The 13,924-nt window shown below is 43.6% G+C and overlaps 1 pseudogene; it reads right to left on the bottom strand.

Moving 5' to 3' along the window:
* Window positions 1-5,601: 5,601 nt before the first annotated feature.
* Window positions 5,602-5,700, bottom strand: LOC138444447 (U6 spliceosomal RNA; annotated as a pseudogene).
* Window positions 5,701-13,924: the final 8,224 nt, after the last annotated feature.

Below are 13,924 nucleotides of genomic sequence, written 5' to 3'. Positions count from 1 at the left end.
CAACCCACTCCAGTATTCTTGCTGGGAAAATTCAGCGGACAGAGGAGTTGGTGGACTGCAGTCCATGGGGTTTCAAAGAGTTAGACGTGACTGAGCAACTGAACATGTATGCACGCAGACATGAAGCAGAGAGTTCCAGCTGAATGTAACTGGGATTCAGAGAACAGTGACTCAGTCAGGGTCTAACCTGGAAGACAGAAATGACCCTGAGTACTTAAAATCATGGAGCTTTAAGGCAAGGAATACATTACACAGGAGTTGGGAAAACAAGGAGCCAATAGAAGGAAGTGTTTTAAGAGCAAGAAAGCCCAGGAGAGGCAAACCCACCCTGAGATCTCTTTGCTCGTGTTGGTAAGCATTGAATGAAGATCTGGGAGGAGGAGGAAGAGAGGAGATTAGAGGTACAGATGGCAGTTTATCAACCCTCCAAATTAAGGATATCTAAGCCAGGGACTGGAGAGGCTACTAGGATTTTCCATGACTTAGTACTACTTTCTCAGTAAACAGAGCTGTGATTCAGTCCTGGGTGATAACATGTGACCGAAATTCCTCCAAGCTGGTCATATAGAGGACACTTTCTCTGACTTCAGAGTTGATGCCCGGTGTCTTCTATTTTTATCTTCCTTAGATCATCTGAGTCAGTTTCAAGGAAGTGTGGGCAGTTGGCTATCCATTATTTTGCCTCTATCTTGACCAGTATTATCCCAGATCTTTGTATGTGCAGGGCAAATTCTCCAACAAACATGTCCAAAGAGTTCAAATCTCTTCTAAACCCAAATTAGCAGATTTTTAGAGTACTTTATCCTTTTATCATTTTTTCATTAAAATGATGTGCATAAGGAAAAGAAGGTGAGTCCTAAAGTGAAATATTTGCCATTGGTGTGATGATGGATACACCAAATGAACAGCTTTATTTTTTTAATTTTTGAAAATTACCTATTTAGTTGGCTGTACCTGGTCTTAGCTGCAGCATGCTGGATCTCCCATCTTTGTTTCCAGCATGAGAACTCTTAGCTATGGTGTAGTGGATCTAGGACCCTGCTGCTGCTGCTGCTGCTGCTGCTGCTGCTGCTGCTGCGTAGCTTCAGTCATGTCCGACTCTGTGCGACCCCATAGGTGGCAGCCCACCAGGCTCCCCTGTCTCTGGGATTCTCCAGGCAAGAACACTGGAGTGGGTTGCCATTTCCTTCTCCAATGCATGAAAGTGAAAAGTGAAAGTGAAGTCGCTCAGTCATGTCTGACCCTCAGTGACCCCATGGACTGTAGCCCACCAGACTCCTCCATCCATGGGATTTGCCAGGCAAGAGTACTGGAGTGGGATGCCATTGAGCAGGGGTCATACCTGGGCTCCTGCACTGGGAGTGCAGAGTCTTAGCCACAAGACCAACAGGGAAGTCCCCGATGATCAGCTTTAAACCTTAGATTCCTAAGTGCTAAAATAGGAATGTTAAAACTTAGCTTGCAAATAAGTTCTGGGAAGCAGCTTCCACAGTGTCAGGGATGTAGTAGGTATCCAACAAATAGTGGATGTTCTTACCCAAATGAGTGGTGACAGTATTTAATTTTCACTGAAAGATTTGTGGTAATAGATGAAAACAAATAAAGATGGTAAAGTGATCCATGATGACTGTAAAATCATCTTAAAAACAAGAGTCCTAGGACTTCCCTGGTGGTCCAGTGGTGAAGACTCCAAGCTTCCACCGCAAGGGGTCTAGGTTTGATCCTTGGTTGGGAAACAAAGATCCTGCACCCTCAAATCCAGTAGCTTTCAATTTTTCCTTATGACCCACCATAAGTAACACATTTATATAATAATACATTTCATGCATGAACCTAAGACATACATAGAACACTCCTACTCTTACTATGTGTGAAAGATGCTGAGGTTTTCTATTCTATGGCATTCTATTCCATTTACTAAAAAAAAAAAAAATTCTGGTCATGACTCAGTATGCTTCAAGTGAATGGAAAATTCTAACTCATTAGATTCTTTTTTTTTTTAATGTGTTTAGAAGGAAGTCTGCCTAATTCATTGACGTCAGAGGAAGTGAAGCAGCTATGGACAACTCAAAAGGCAGTTATTGCTCGCCAGGAGCTTAACGTGAATGTAAATCCCAACCTTAACTACACACTCACTCGGTTTTACCACCAGAATACAAGTTCTAAATCATGCTTTACAGCTGCTTGTCATGTAACATTTGGGCAGCCTCGGAGGAGTCCCATTGACAGGGACTTGTCTCTGGCTGAGTCATTAAAAAATGGCATATGTCCCAACATCTCTATTTACATCCATCAGGAGAGGGTTACTGATTTTTCTATTTTAAGCAGTGAAGGATATGCCTTTGCATTCAAGGAGATTCTGAGCCCTCTAATTGCCAATAGATTTGGTGTGATAAGTATGCACTTAGTGAAGTCACATTATAAAATGAGTTGCTCAAATATTTAATCAGCTGTGCACAAAGCCCAGCCACATGGTTCCTTTGGTATAGCATTCTATCCATCATGGCGAGGAGTTGCTATGGGTTACAGTTCTCCTGTCAAACATGAAAAACCTGGATTTGGAAGATGAGTTCTAGCAATGGCTTTCTCTTAGCTGAAGAAAGATTTGCAAGTAAGATCCTTGGGCCAAGCATGCAAAATTCTTGGATTCTTATCACACATATTCTTAATGGCTTCCTGGGAATCATCATTTTTTCCCCCTCAGCCTCATTCGCTCAGAGGGAAGAGCATATATTCTGCATGAAACATGTGCTGAGACCTTTCATAAAGGTTAAAATAATTTGTCCAAGGATATTTAATCAGCCAGGGAAAGAATTGAGACTCAAAATCTGGCCAGGCATTGTTGGGGAAAATGCAATATAAGAAAGAGCTTTTGAAGGAGCTTGAAGTCTAGCGGAAGAGAGAGATACATAAACACATTGACATAGACTAAAAAAAGGGCTCTCATGATCGGAATGAGTCAAGTTGCATGGGAGATCAAGTGGGTGAATGACTAATTCTGTTATGAGTTCTTTCTATCTATCTATCTATATATGGGGATTGCTGGTGTCATTGAAGCTTTGAGAAACAAGATTAATAAAAATAACAAGCCAAGCTCCCACTGAATATGAACTTTATTTTTTATCCTAATATTTGAAATCCTAATATTTCTAAGCCCTGCCTTTTAAGAAGGGTTCTCCCAACTCAAACACTCTATATACTAAATGTTACTCAAAATAAATAGGTCACTGGGTTAAGGTTTATGAAAACCCTTTTGGCTATAAAGAGATTAGCTTGTCCTACCCTTGGCTGGGCCCATTATTTATTCTTAAAAGTCAAGAATCTGTATGTCTTCTTCTACTTAAGAGAATCAAACTCAGTCTTTTGCTCATTCTCCTCAGTTCCCTTTTTGGTGTCTTCTTTCCTTTGGTAGTAACTATGACATCCATCTGTCTAACAAAGGTGTTAGATAAAAATCTGACATGTTAGATTGCAATATTTTCCCAAATATTACAAAGGAGCAAAAAATGCTAAATTTAGCCCAGCTTTCTTCCTTTCTCCAAACTAGTTCACACAATCCTGCAATTACTTGGACACTTTTAATACTTTAACCTAAAACTTTCTTAAGAGGCAGCAAACATCTCTTTCCCAATAGTTTCAACAAAAGACTCACTGAATATCATAAATTCTGACTGAGGCTCATGCCCATTCCAGAATCAAAGATGGTGGCCAGGAGGCTTTATATATGGGACAGGTGCTCCAAATCTGGAAAATCCCATGGGCAGAGGGGCCTGGCAGGTTATAGTCCATGGGATCACAAAAGAGCTGGACACGACTTAGTGACTAAACAGCAACCACCCATTTCACTGTGTATTTCACCAATACAGGGGGAAGAAAAGACCAAAAATACTGTTACTAGAAACAGGGAGAATAGATGTTGGGCTCCCCTAAAACCACTACCATGAGTATTTAAGACCCTACTCAGAAATTGTAGAAGTCTTGGGAAGGGCACTGTATTTTTTAATAAAGCCTGGAATAGAAATTTGAACTAAGTCTTATAGAGATCTTAAGAGGCAGGAAGACATCATCAAATATGTAGTTTGTGTTGGGGAAAAGAGTAAGATGAGAGGTAGGTCTAGGGACCTCCCTGGTGCTTCAGTGGCTCAGAGTCTGTGCTCCCAAAGCAGGGGGCCTGGGTTCGCTCTTCAGTCAGGGAATTGAACTAGATCCCACATGCTGCAACTAAGAGTTTGCATGTTGCCGCAATGATCCTGCAACCAAGACCCAGAGCAGCCAAATAAATAAATAAAAACTTTAAAAAGAGGTAGGTCTACCACAAAGCTAGTGAAGCTTAAGCTTTCCATATGTGACAGCAATTCTAAAAACCTTCCACAACACTACCATTAATGAATTATAATGCTGAAACAAACTTTTCCAAACCATCAATAGTAAAATATTTAAATAATTCATACTAAAGGGAAGAATACCTATTTTTCCTCTCTATAAAATTGATATTATTAAATTAATGTAATGTAAAGAGGTGATAAAATAGTATACACCCTAAAACTTGGGAAAAGTACTTTTGAGGTATGTCAAATATTCATTCATAAAAATTTCATGCTGTTTATCAGGATTTTGTTTTGTCTGTGGTTATTTGTCAGGTCTCTCTAGCATGTTATTTGTCTTCTTTTCTCTATCAAACTAAATATTCACAGAGGTACTTATGTATTTATAATTATTGTTCATTTTCTTAAAGAGATCACCAAAACTGTATAAGCTGCAGACCTCACAGAACCTGCATTTATCCCTGGATTCATCCTTTTAGAAGGACCCAGAGAGTGGCCCAGAGCTTCAAGCTTACTTTCAGTGTTAATTGCTCTATTGTGCCTGACTCTTTGTGACCCCGTGAACTGTAGTCTGTCAGGCTCCTCCTGGAGTGGGTAGCCACTTCCTCCTCCAGAGTATCTTCCCAACCCAGGGATCAAACTCAGGTCTCCTGCATTGCAGGCAGATTCTTTACCGTCTGAGCCACCAGGGAAGCTCCTTCGCCAGCAATCTCTGACCAGAAATCCCTTCACCACAAACCTAAGGAGGAGAAGGTATCTGTGGCTCTGCATTCCCAGCTTAATTCCCAAGGTCACTCCTCCTGGGCCAGCCTTTTTTAATGTATATATTAAAAACATATGTATATATTTTTGGCCCTGTGGCATACAGCATCTTAGTTCCCCAATCAGGGATCAAACTTAACAACTGGACCACCAGGGAAGTCCCTGGACAAGCTTAATTGCCCTCCCTTTGAACCAATCAGCCTATGGGAAAGATATATATTGACTGGTTTAAGCCAATCACAGCCCATTCCTGGATTAGGGGTACGGTCAATCCCACCCAAAGCACACACATAAGAACAGAGACAGAGGGGTAATTTTCCAAAGAAACTGGGTGTCCTGGTACCAAGGAGAAGGAGATGCTGGACAGAAAGCAGTAGGTATCTCAAAGCTGAGACTTGCATTGGGTGTAAAATTTAAGAGGGCACCAAAAACTCAGCAAGTTAAATAATATTTTAATGCACTTAAAAAAAAAACTGAACCAGAAAACTACAGCCTGCAGACTGGCTGCTTAAAAAAAAAAATGAAACGCTTCAGGAATTTGTATGTCATCCATGCAGGGGCCAGGCTAGTCTTCTCTGAATCGTTCCAATCTTACTATACGTGCTGCCCTCACCTGCCTGCATTTTTCGTTTTTATTAATAAGTAACTTTTATAACAGTGTCTGGGCTACCTCCCCGGGGAGTTAGGCTCTGCCTCACCATTGCCTTAGGAATTTTTGAAGTTCTAGAAGAAACTTTCTGGGTCCTAGGGCTTCTTGGAACTCAGGAATTGTGAGGTGCTCTTATCCTATGTGCGTACGTACTCAGACACTAAGTCATGTCTGACTGTGACTCCATGGACTACAGCCCGCTAGGCTCCTCTGTCCATGGGATTTCCCAGGCCAGAATACTGGAGTATGTTGCCATTTCCTTCTCCAAAGGATCTTCCCAACCCAGGGATCGAATCTTCATCTCCTGCATTGGCAGATGGGTTCTTTACCACCGAGCCACCAGGGAAGCCCTTCTTATCCTATACCTGTTCCTGTGTTAGTCACTCAGTTGTGTCTGACTCTTAGTGACCCCATGGACCATATCCCACTGGGCTCCTCTACTAATGGAATTCTTCAGGCAAGAATACTGGAATGGGTTGGAGAAGATTCCCTTCTCCATGGAATTTTCCCGATCCCAGGGATCAAACCTGGGTCTCTTGCATTGCAGGTGGACTCCTTACCGTCGGAGCCACCAGGCTATAAGTCAGCCCTAAATTGGCTTCCTGATTCAGAGAGGTGTGGGAAAGCAGAGGATGCTCCATTTCCCTAACAATTATGAGCATCCCTTGTTGCTCAACTGGTAAAGAATCCACTTGCAATGCCGGAGAGCTGGGTTCAATCCCTGGGTTGGGAAGATCCCCTGGAGAAGAAAAAGGCTACCCTCTCCAGCATTCTGTCCTGGAGAATTCCATGGACACAGTCTATGGGGTCACAAAGAGTTGGACATGACTGAGCAACTTGGGCATCCCTGATAGCTCAGTTGGTAAAGAATCCACCTGCAATGCAGGAGAGCCTAGTTTGATTCCTGGGTCGGAAAGATCTGCTGGAGAAGGGATAGGCTACCCACTCCAGTATTGCTGGGCTTCCCTTGTGGCTCATCTAGTAAAGAATCTGCCTGCAGTGTGGGAGATCTGGGTTGGGAAGATCCCCTGGAGAAAGGAAAGGCTACCCACACCAGTATTCTGGCCTGGAGAATTCCATGGACTGTGTAGTCCATGGGGTTGCAAAGAGCTGGACGTGGCTGAGTGACTTTCACTCATTCCCATATTAATAGCACAAGCCATTCACTTGATTTTGAAGAAAGAAGACTGGGTGGGAGGCCTTGGACTCAAGCAGAGCCTCTGCCCTATAGCTCTAGCCCCACACTCCCCCTCCTCAACCCCAAGCTGACGAGGGCAGGCTCAGCCAGCTTGCTGGTGATGCCACATGAGATCTGCTGGGGACAGATGGAGGAAGAGGCAGGCAGACCCTATCCAGCTTGCTGGCAGCCCAAGGCAGGCCTTGCTATTTGATGTGGGTGCACTGTGGGCTTCAGTTACTGAGCTAGGCTTTATCTTCTCTGACAGCTCATAAAAAATCAACCCTGTCGCATGCTGTCAGAAGCTTGTACCTAGAAACAGCCCCAGGTATTGGTGAAAGGGGAAAATGCATCCTTCCTTCTGACTGCATGTGAGACGAGAGAGCCAGAATTTCAACAGGACCACAGGTAACCAGTAGAAGTGACTAGTAACACATAGGTGATCCAAACATGTCATTTTAAATAACAGTATCTATTTACTTCTAAAAAACACATTCATGGAAATGTCAATAAGAGCCATTTGTCAGCCCTGTGACCTTGGTGAGTCACCAGGACACTTAACCATGTGGGTGCTTGGTCTCTCCAAATGGAATTAAGGGGCAGAAATTGAGTGATCATCTCTGAGGTCCTTTCCAGCTCTGGCAGCTATAGTCTTACGAGATGGGGGTCATTTACCTCCCTTCCCTTCCCAGGCAGAAGTAGGCAGCCCCAAGACAGCTGGGTTGCCCAGAGGACCATGGCAGAAAACATGGTCAGAGCGTTAAAAACCTGTCTATACTGGCAAGGGAGACTGATGTGCAAGATACTTCTTTTTTTTTTCCCCAAAAAAACCCTGTCACTTACTATTGGAGCTTATTTTAAAATAATGTCAGGACTTCCCTGGTGATCCAGTGGCTTAGACTCCGCACTCCCAATAGCAGGGGGCTCACGTTCAATCCCTGGTCAGGGAACTAGATGCCACATGCTGGAACAGAGGGATCACATGCAGTAACTAAAGACCCTGAATGCTGCATAGAAGATTGAAGAAACTGCAATTAAGACTCAGTGCAGAATAAAAATAAATGTTTTAAAAATTTAGGGGCTTCCCTGGTGGCTCGGTGGTAAAGAATCCAACTGCCAAGGCAGGAGACACGGGTTTGAACCCTGATCCAGGAAGATCCCATATGCTGCAGAGCAACTAAACCTGTGTGCCGCAAGTACTGAGCCTGTGCTTTAAAACCCAGAAGCCACAACTACTGAGCCCACATGCTGCAACTACTGAAGCCTGCACGCTCTAGAGCCCATACTCTGCAACAAGAGAAGCCACCGCAATGAGAAGCCCAGGCGCCGTAACTAGAGAGTAGCCCCTGCTCGCTGCAACTACACAAAAGCCTGCTCAGCAAGACCCAGCACAGCCAAATACAAATAAATAAATGGTTATTTTTTTAAAGTCTAAAGATAATCTCAGGACTATGTTACATATCACATTTGTGATAGCTCGGTTCCTTTGAGAAGCGGATGCCAAGAGGGGCTCAGACATACAGGAGATTTGTTGAGGGAAACACCTGTGAGGGAGAAGGCACAGTGGGAGCCAGGGGAGATGGGAGAGAGACTCCAGACCCCAAAGCAGGGCCGTCACTCGTGAAGGGAAAGGCCACACCGGGAGGTGGGGGAGGAAAGGTCTCAGACTGTAGGTGCTCTAAGAACATTTCGGATAGACTGAAACCAGTTTCCTAGGGCTGCCACAACAAAGGACCATGGACTGGGAGACCTAAAGAATGGAAATTTCCCTATAGTGCTGGAGGCTACGTTTCTGGGATCAAGGTGTTGGCAGGACGGGCTTTATTCCAAGGGCTTTCTTTTTGACCTGTAGACGCCTGTCTTCTCCCCTGTGTCTGTACTTCATTTTCCCCTGTGTAGGTCTATATCATAACATCCTCTTCTTTTTTGTTCTTCTTTTTTTCTTTTTTTCAGATTTGTTTGTTTGTTTGTACTGAGTCTTAGGTGCAGCATGCAGGATCTTTTATCTGCAGCATGTGGGATCTAGTTCCCTGACCAGGGATTGAACCTAGGCCCCCTGTATTGGGAAAATAGAGTCTTAGCCACTGGACCACCAGGGAAATCCCCCTCATCTCCCCTTCTGATAAGGACATCAGTCATATTGGATTAAAGTCCACCATCATGACCTCATTTTAACTTGTTTTTGTTTAGTTATAAAGTCGTGTCCGACTCTTTTGACCCCAGGGACTGTAGCCCGCCCGGCTCCTCTATCCATGAGATTTCCCAGGCAAGAACACTGGAGTGGGTTGCCACTTCCTTCTCCACGGGATCTTCCAAACCCAGAGATCAAACCCACATCTTCTGCACTGGCAGGCTGATTCTTTACCACTGAGCCATATGAGGAGCCCCCATTTTAACTTAATTACCTCTTAAAAGTCATATTCTGAGGTACCAGGGTTAAGACTTCAACATATGAACTTTGGGGGACTGTAATTCACTCTGTAACAGGCAGGAAGGGTGTCCTCAAGCCAGGTGCCCATTAGAGGAGCCATTTGTCTCACAGCAATGGGACACCTTGAGGATCCTCATCATGTTCTGTTCCTGGCTGGAAGCCAGCCCACAAGACACATGGCCTTGTGCAAACACTGTGCTGGATTCAAAAAGGCCACAGCTGGGGCCCTCAGTTAATTATCCCACTGCTGGCAGGAGATCTATGGTATATTTCCATGGTCACTGTGACATTCGATCTTCATTTACTAAATTGCTCAAGAAAAATAAATTGACCACCTATTAGGTACTAGATGAGTGAGTCTCAGCCTTGATTGTCTGACAACAAAATTACTGATAGAGATTTTGTTTTCCAGTGCATTTTTCTGGGCCCATCTCTGCAGGGGGTCACTGTCCTTGAGAGTTGGTGTGTCAGGTGCTGGGGTGGGGAGGGTGCTGAATGGGACAGCCTCTGCCCACCGGAGCGCCAAGCCAGCAGACGGAATTAACAGCTTCAAAAGCCTTGTGCACAGAATTGCAGCCACATTACAACGCCCTGGTTAAATCAGTAACTAGAATCAGCTGGAGGCAAGAAGGACTTGTTATGACTATTGTCAATCAGTAACAAATATAAAGTTCCATGACGATAGGTTCAGAGGTTCTCATTCATCCTGTTTTTCCCCTCAGTTCTTCCTTGCTAGGAGCTTCATCTGCACGTCTTCCAGCTGAAACCAGGAGAAATGACTCAACTCAGACTGCCATGAGATTCCCTGCAAACGGCAAACCCCAGTGCCAACATGCTCATTCCCACGGTGCATCCTCCAGTTTCATCTGGTGGCTATCATCTTGGCTGTGTTCACAAACCTCCAATATCATGGAAGCACATTCTCCTCCTAGTTCCACAAAGGGAAAAAGGGCTAAAGGCTCGATCCTCTCCCCTGATGTAGAATGTGAAGGAAAGACCAGGCTTTTCAGTTCTGTCTTGCCTTTTACCAGGCAGACCACTGGGAGCAAAGTATTCAGTCTCTCGCTATCTCAATTACCTTACCTATTATTTGGAAGTAATAGGAACTACCCTGCAAAGTTGTTGTGAGAATTCAGACATCTAAAGTAAGAATGTCCCCTACGACTATGAGCTCATAGTTGGTATGTTATAAATACTGAGCCTTCCCACCCCAATCATCAGCAAATTATTTTCTCTAGAGTTAGAACAAAAATTATCTTGCCAAAACCATTGAGGAAATCCAAAAACCCCAGCTTCCATTTTCCTTCAAATTCCCCCTTTTACCTCCTTTATGTACCTGGGAGCTGCCACAGCAGCCAAAACCTATTCTCTGGAAAGGCTCTGACATCAGTCTTTGCCACCACATGTGAATTTCTACTTCTCTGAACATTCCATCCAGAAGCATGCCATGATATCTATTCAGCCTCACCAGGGGAAAAAGAGGCTTTACCTCTTGGTGAAGAAAACCACATCAATAGCAAGGACCTTCCTGGTGGCCTCAATTACACCAGATAAGTGTCCTCCTCTTATGGGGTGGCCTTGGTTGGAAGGGCAGTGTAAGGTAGCAATGATCATTCCCCTAGGAGAGTGCAGACATTTCTAGTAGGAACTATCTCTCTTCTTTCAAACTAAATCTTACCCTGGATCCTGATATTGATAAAACAGGAACATACCTTATTTCATCAATATAAAAATTTTCAGTGCAATTGTATAAACTTTGCTCATTATAACTCAAAAATGTATCAACAAGAAGATTGTGTTGAGATTAGGACATTAGATGACAGTTACATTTTCTATCATCTTCAATAACTTGTTGTTTGTGTTGTTCAGGATCTAGGAAACTGGGCTGCATGTTGTTAACGGTCCCAGTCTTTTAACAGCTCTTCTGTCAATCTTGGGAGACACTTTGAGAAAAACATCCCTAAAGCCTATATAGGTCCATCTAGTTAAAGCTATGATTTTTCCAGTAGTTATATATGGATGTGAGAGTTGCACCATAAATGAAGCTGAGCACCAAAGAATTGATGTTTTTGAACTGTGGTGTTCAATAGACCCTTGAGAAGACTTCTGAGAGTCCCTTGGACTGCAAGGAGATCAAACCAGTCAATCCTAAAGGAAATCAGTCCTGAATATTCATTGGAAGGACTGATGCTGAAGCTGAAGCTTCAATACTTTGGCCAAATGATGTGAAGAACTGACTTATCGGAAAAACCCTAATGCTGGGAAAGAGTAAAGGCAGGAATAGAAGGGGACAACAGAGGATGAGATGGTTGGATGGCATCACTGGCTTGATGGGCATGAGTCTGAGTAAACTCCAGGAGTTGGTGATAGACAGGGAAGCCTGGCATGCTGCAGTTCACGTGCTGCAGTTCACGTGCTGCAGTTCATGCGGTCGCAAAGAGTCAGACACGACTGAGTGACTGAACTGAACTGAACTGAAAGCTTGAAGATATATATATGTTTATGTATATATCCGTGTGTGTGTGTGTGTGTATATATATATCCATCAGCACCAAGAATGGACAATCATTGCTTATCATCTATAACATAGTATTTTCATGTTGTAACATGTTTGTATTTCACTAGTTATCAAGTTATCACTTAGGTGAGAATAACTCTGTAATGATGCATCTGCACTTGGCCCAGCCTTCAATCCAGTGAGGTCCACGCAGCTGTGCTAAGACATATGCCTTGACCTTCACACAAGACCAGCAAGGAGTGGCAAGCTTCCAGATCAATACACATGTACAAGAGATTTCAATATATGCACGGCTGAGATGTTTCGACAAGATTTTTCCCAGGGCCACAAAAAAAGTTCACATGTAAATATATATTCATATGCTCGTACCTCCTATGGTTAAAATTACACTGGATCTGTTTGATTATTCTTACTGTCTTTTATTCTTGTTTAAAGCCACTTTCATTTTTTAATGAAATTTGACTCAAGAGTTTGCAGAGTCCCGGAATCATTGAAAAAGCAAGAGAGTTCCAGAAAAACACCTATTTCTGCTTTATTGACTATGCCAAAGCCTTTGACTGTGTGGATCACAACAAACTGTGGAAAATCCTTCAAAAGATGGGAATACCAGACCACCTGACCTGCCTCTTGGGAAATCTGTATGCAGGTTAGGAAGCAACAGAGAGAACTGGACATAGAACAACAGACTGGCTCCAAACAGGAAAAGGAGTACGTCAAGGCTGTATATTGTCCCCCTGCATATTTAACTTATATGCAGAGTACATCATGAGAAACGCTGGGCTGGAGGAAGCACAAGCTGAAATCAAGATTGCCAGAAGAAATATCAATTACCTCAGATATGCAGATGACACCACCCTTATGGCAGAAAATGAAAAAGAACTAAAGAGCCTCTTGATGAAAGTGAAAGAGGAGAGTGAAAAAGTTGGCTTAAAGTTCAACATTCAGAAAACTAAGATAATGGCATCTGGTCCCATCACTTCATGGGAAATAGATGGGGAAACAGTGGAAACAGTGTCAGACTTTATTTTGGGGGGCTCCAAAATCACTGCAGATGGCGATTGCAGCCATGAAATTAAAAGACACCTACTCCTTAGAAGGAAAGTTATGACCAACCCAGACAGCATATTAAAAAGCAGAGACATTACTTTGTCAATAAAGGTCCATCTAGTCAAAGCTATGGTTTTTCCAGTAGTCCTGTATGGATGTGAAAGTTGGACTATAAAGAAAGCTGAGTGCTGAAGAACTGATGCTTTTGAACTATGGTGTTGGAGAAGACTCTTGAGAGTCCCTTGGACTGCAAGGAGATCCAACCAGTCCATCCTAAAGGAGATCAGTCCTGGGTGTTCATTGGAAGGACTGATGTTGAAGCTGAAACTCCAATACTTTGGCCACCTGATGCGAAGAGCTGACTCATTTGAAAAGACCCTGATGCTGGGAAAGATTGAGGGCAGGAGGAGAAGGGGATGACAGAGGATGAGATGGCTGGATGGTATCACCAACTCAATGGACATGAGTTTGGGTAAACTCTGGGAGTTGGTGATGGACAGGGATGCCTGGCGTGCTGCAGTTCATGGGATCGCAAAGAATTGGACACGACTGAGTGACTGAAATGAACTGAACTGAACTGAAGCATCTCTGCAGGACCCTGATCCCTGCCCAAATTTAGCCCAATATAGTTGGAGGAATAAGGCCCAGAGAAATGTGGAGTCCTGCCCGACTCACACAGCCCATTCATGACACCCCTACAGTGAGAACCTTTAACTTCAGCCTCCTTGGTCAGTGCTCTTAACAAGACACCAGAGTTCCAGGATGTTCCTAGTGCCCCACAATAAGGGCAGTGACAGATGTCAGCACATAGCCAAGCCTGAAATCCTTTCCCAAAAGAGGGAGAAAATTCTCGAAAAGACTGGTGGCCTTTATGACTCAGACTGTGCTGTGGACCATGGAAAAATAATGGTTTGTTTGGTTTGGTTTACTTTCTGAGAGAGGCCAAGCTACATCACACCAAGGTGTGGTGACGCTAAGTCTGAGCTGTGACCCTCAGTGTTGTGGGGAAGGGATT

Source organism: Ovis canadensis, chromosome 7, assembly GCF_042477335.2.
Source record: "Ovis canadensis isolate MfBH-ARS-UI-01 breed Bighorn chromosome 7, ARS-UI_OviCan_v2, whole genome shotgun sequence".
NCBI classification, from domain to species: Eukaryota; Metazoa; Chordata; class Mammalia; order Artiodactyla; family Bovidae; genus Ovis; species Ovis canadensis.
This window is presented reverse-complemented; position numbering and strand designations above follow the sequence as displayed.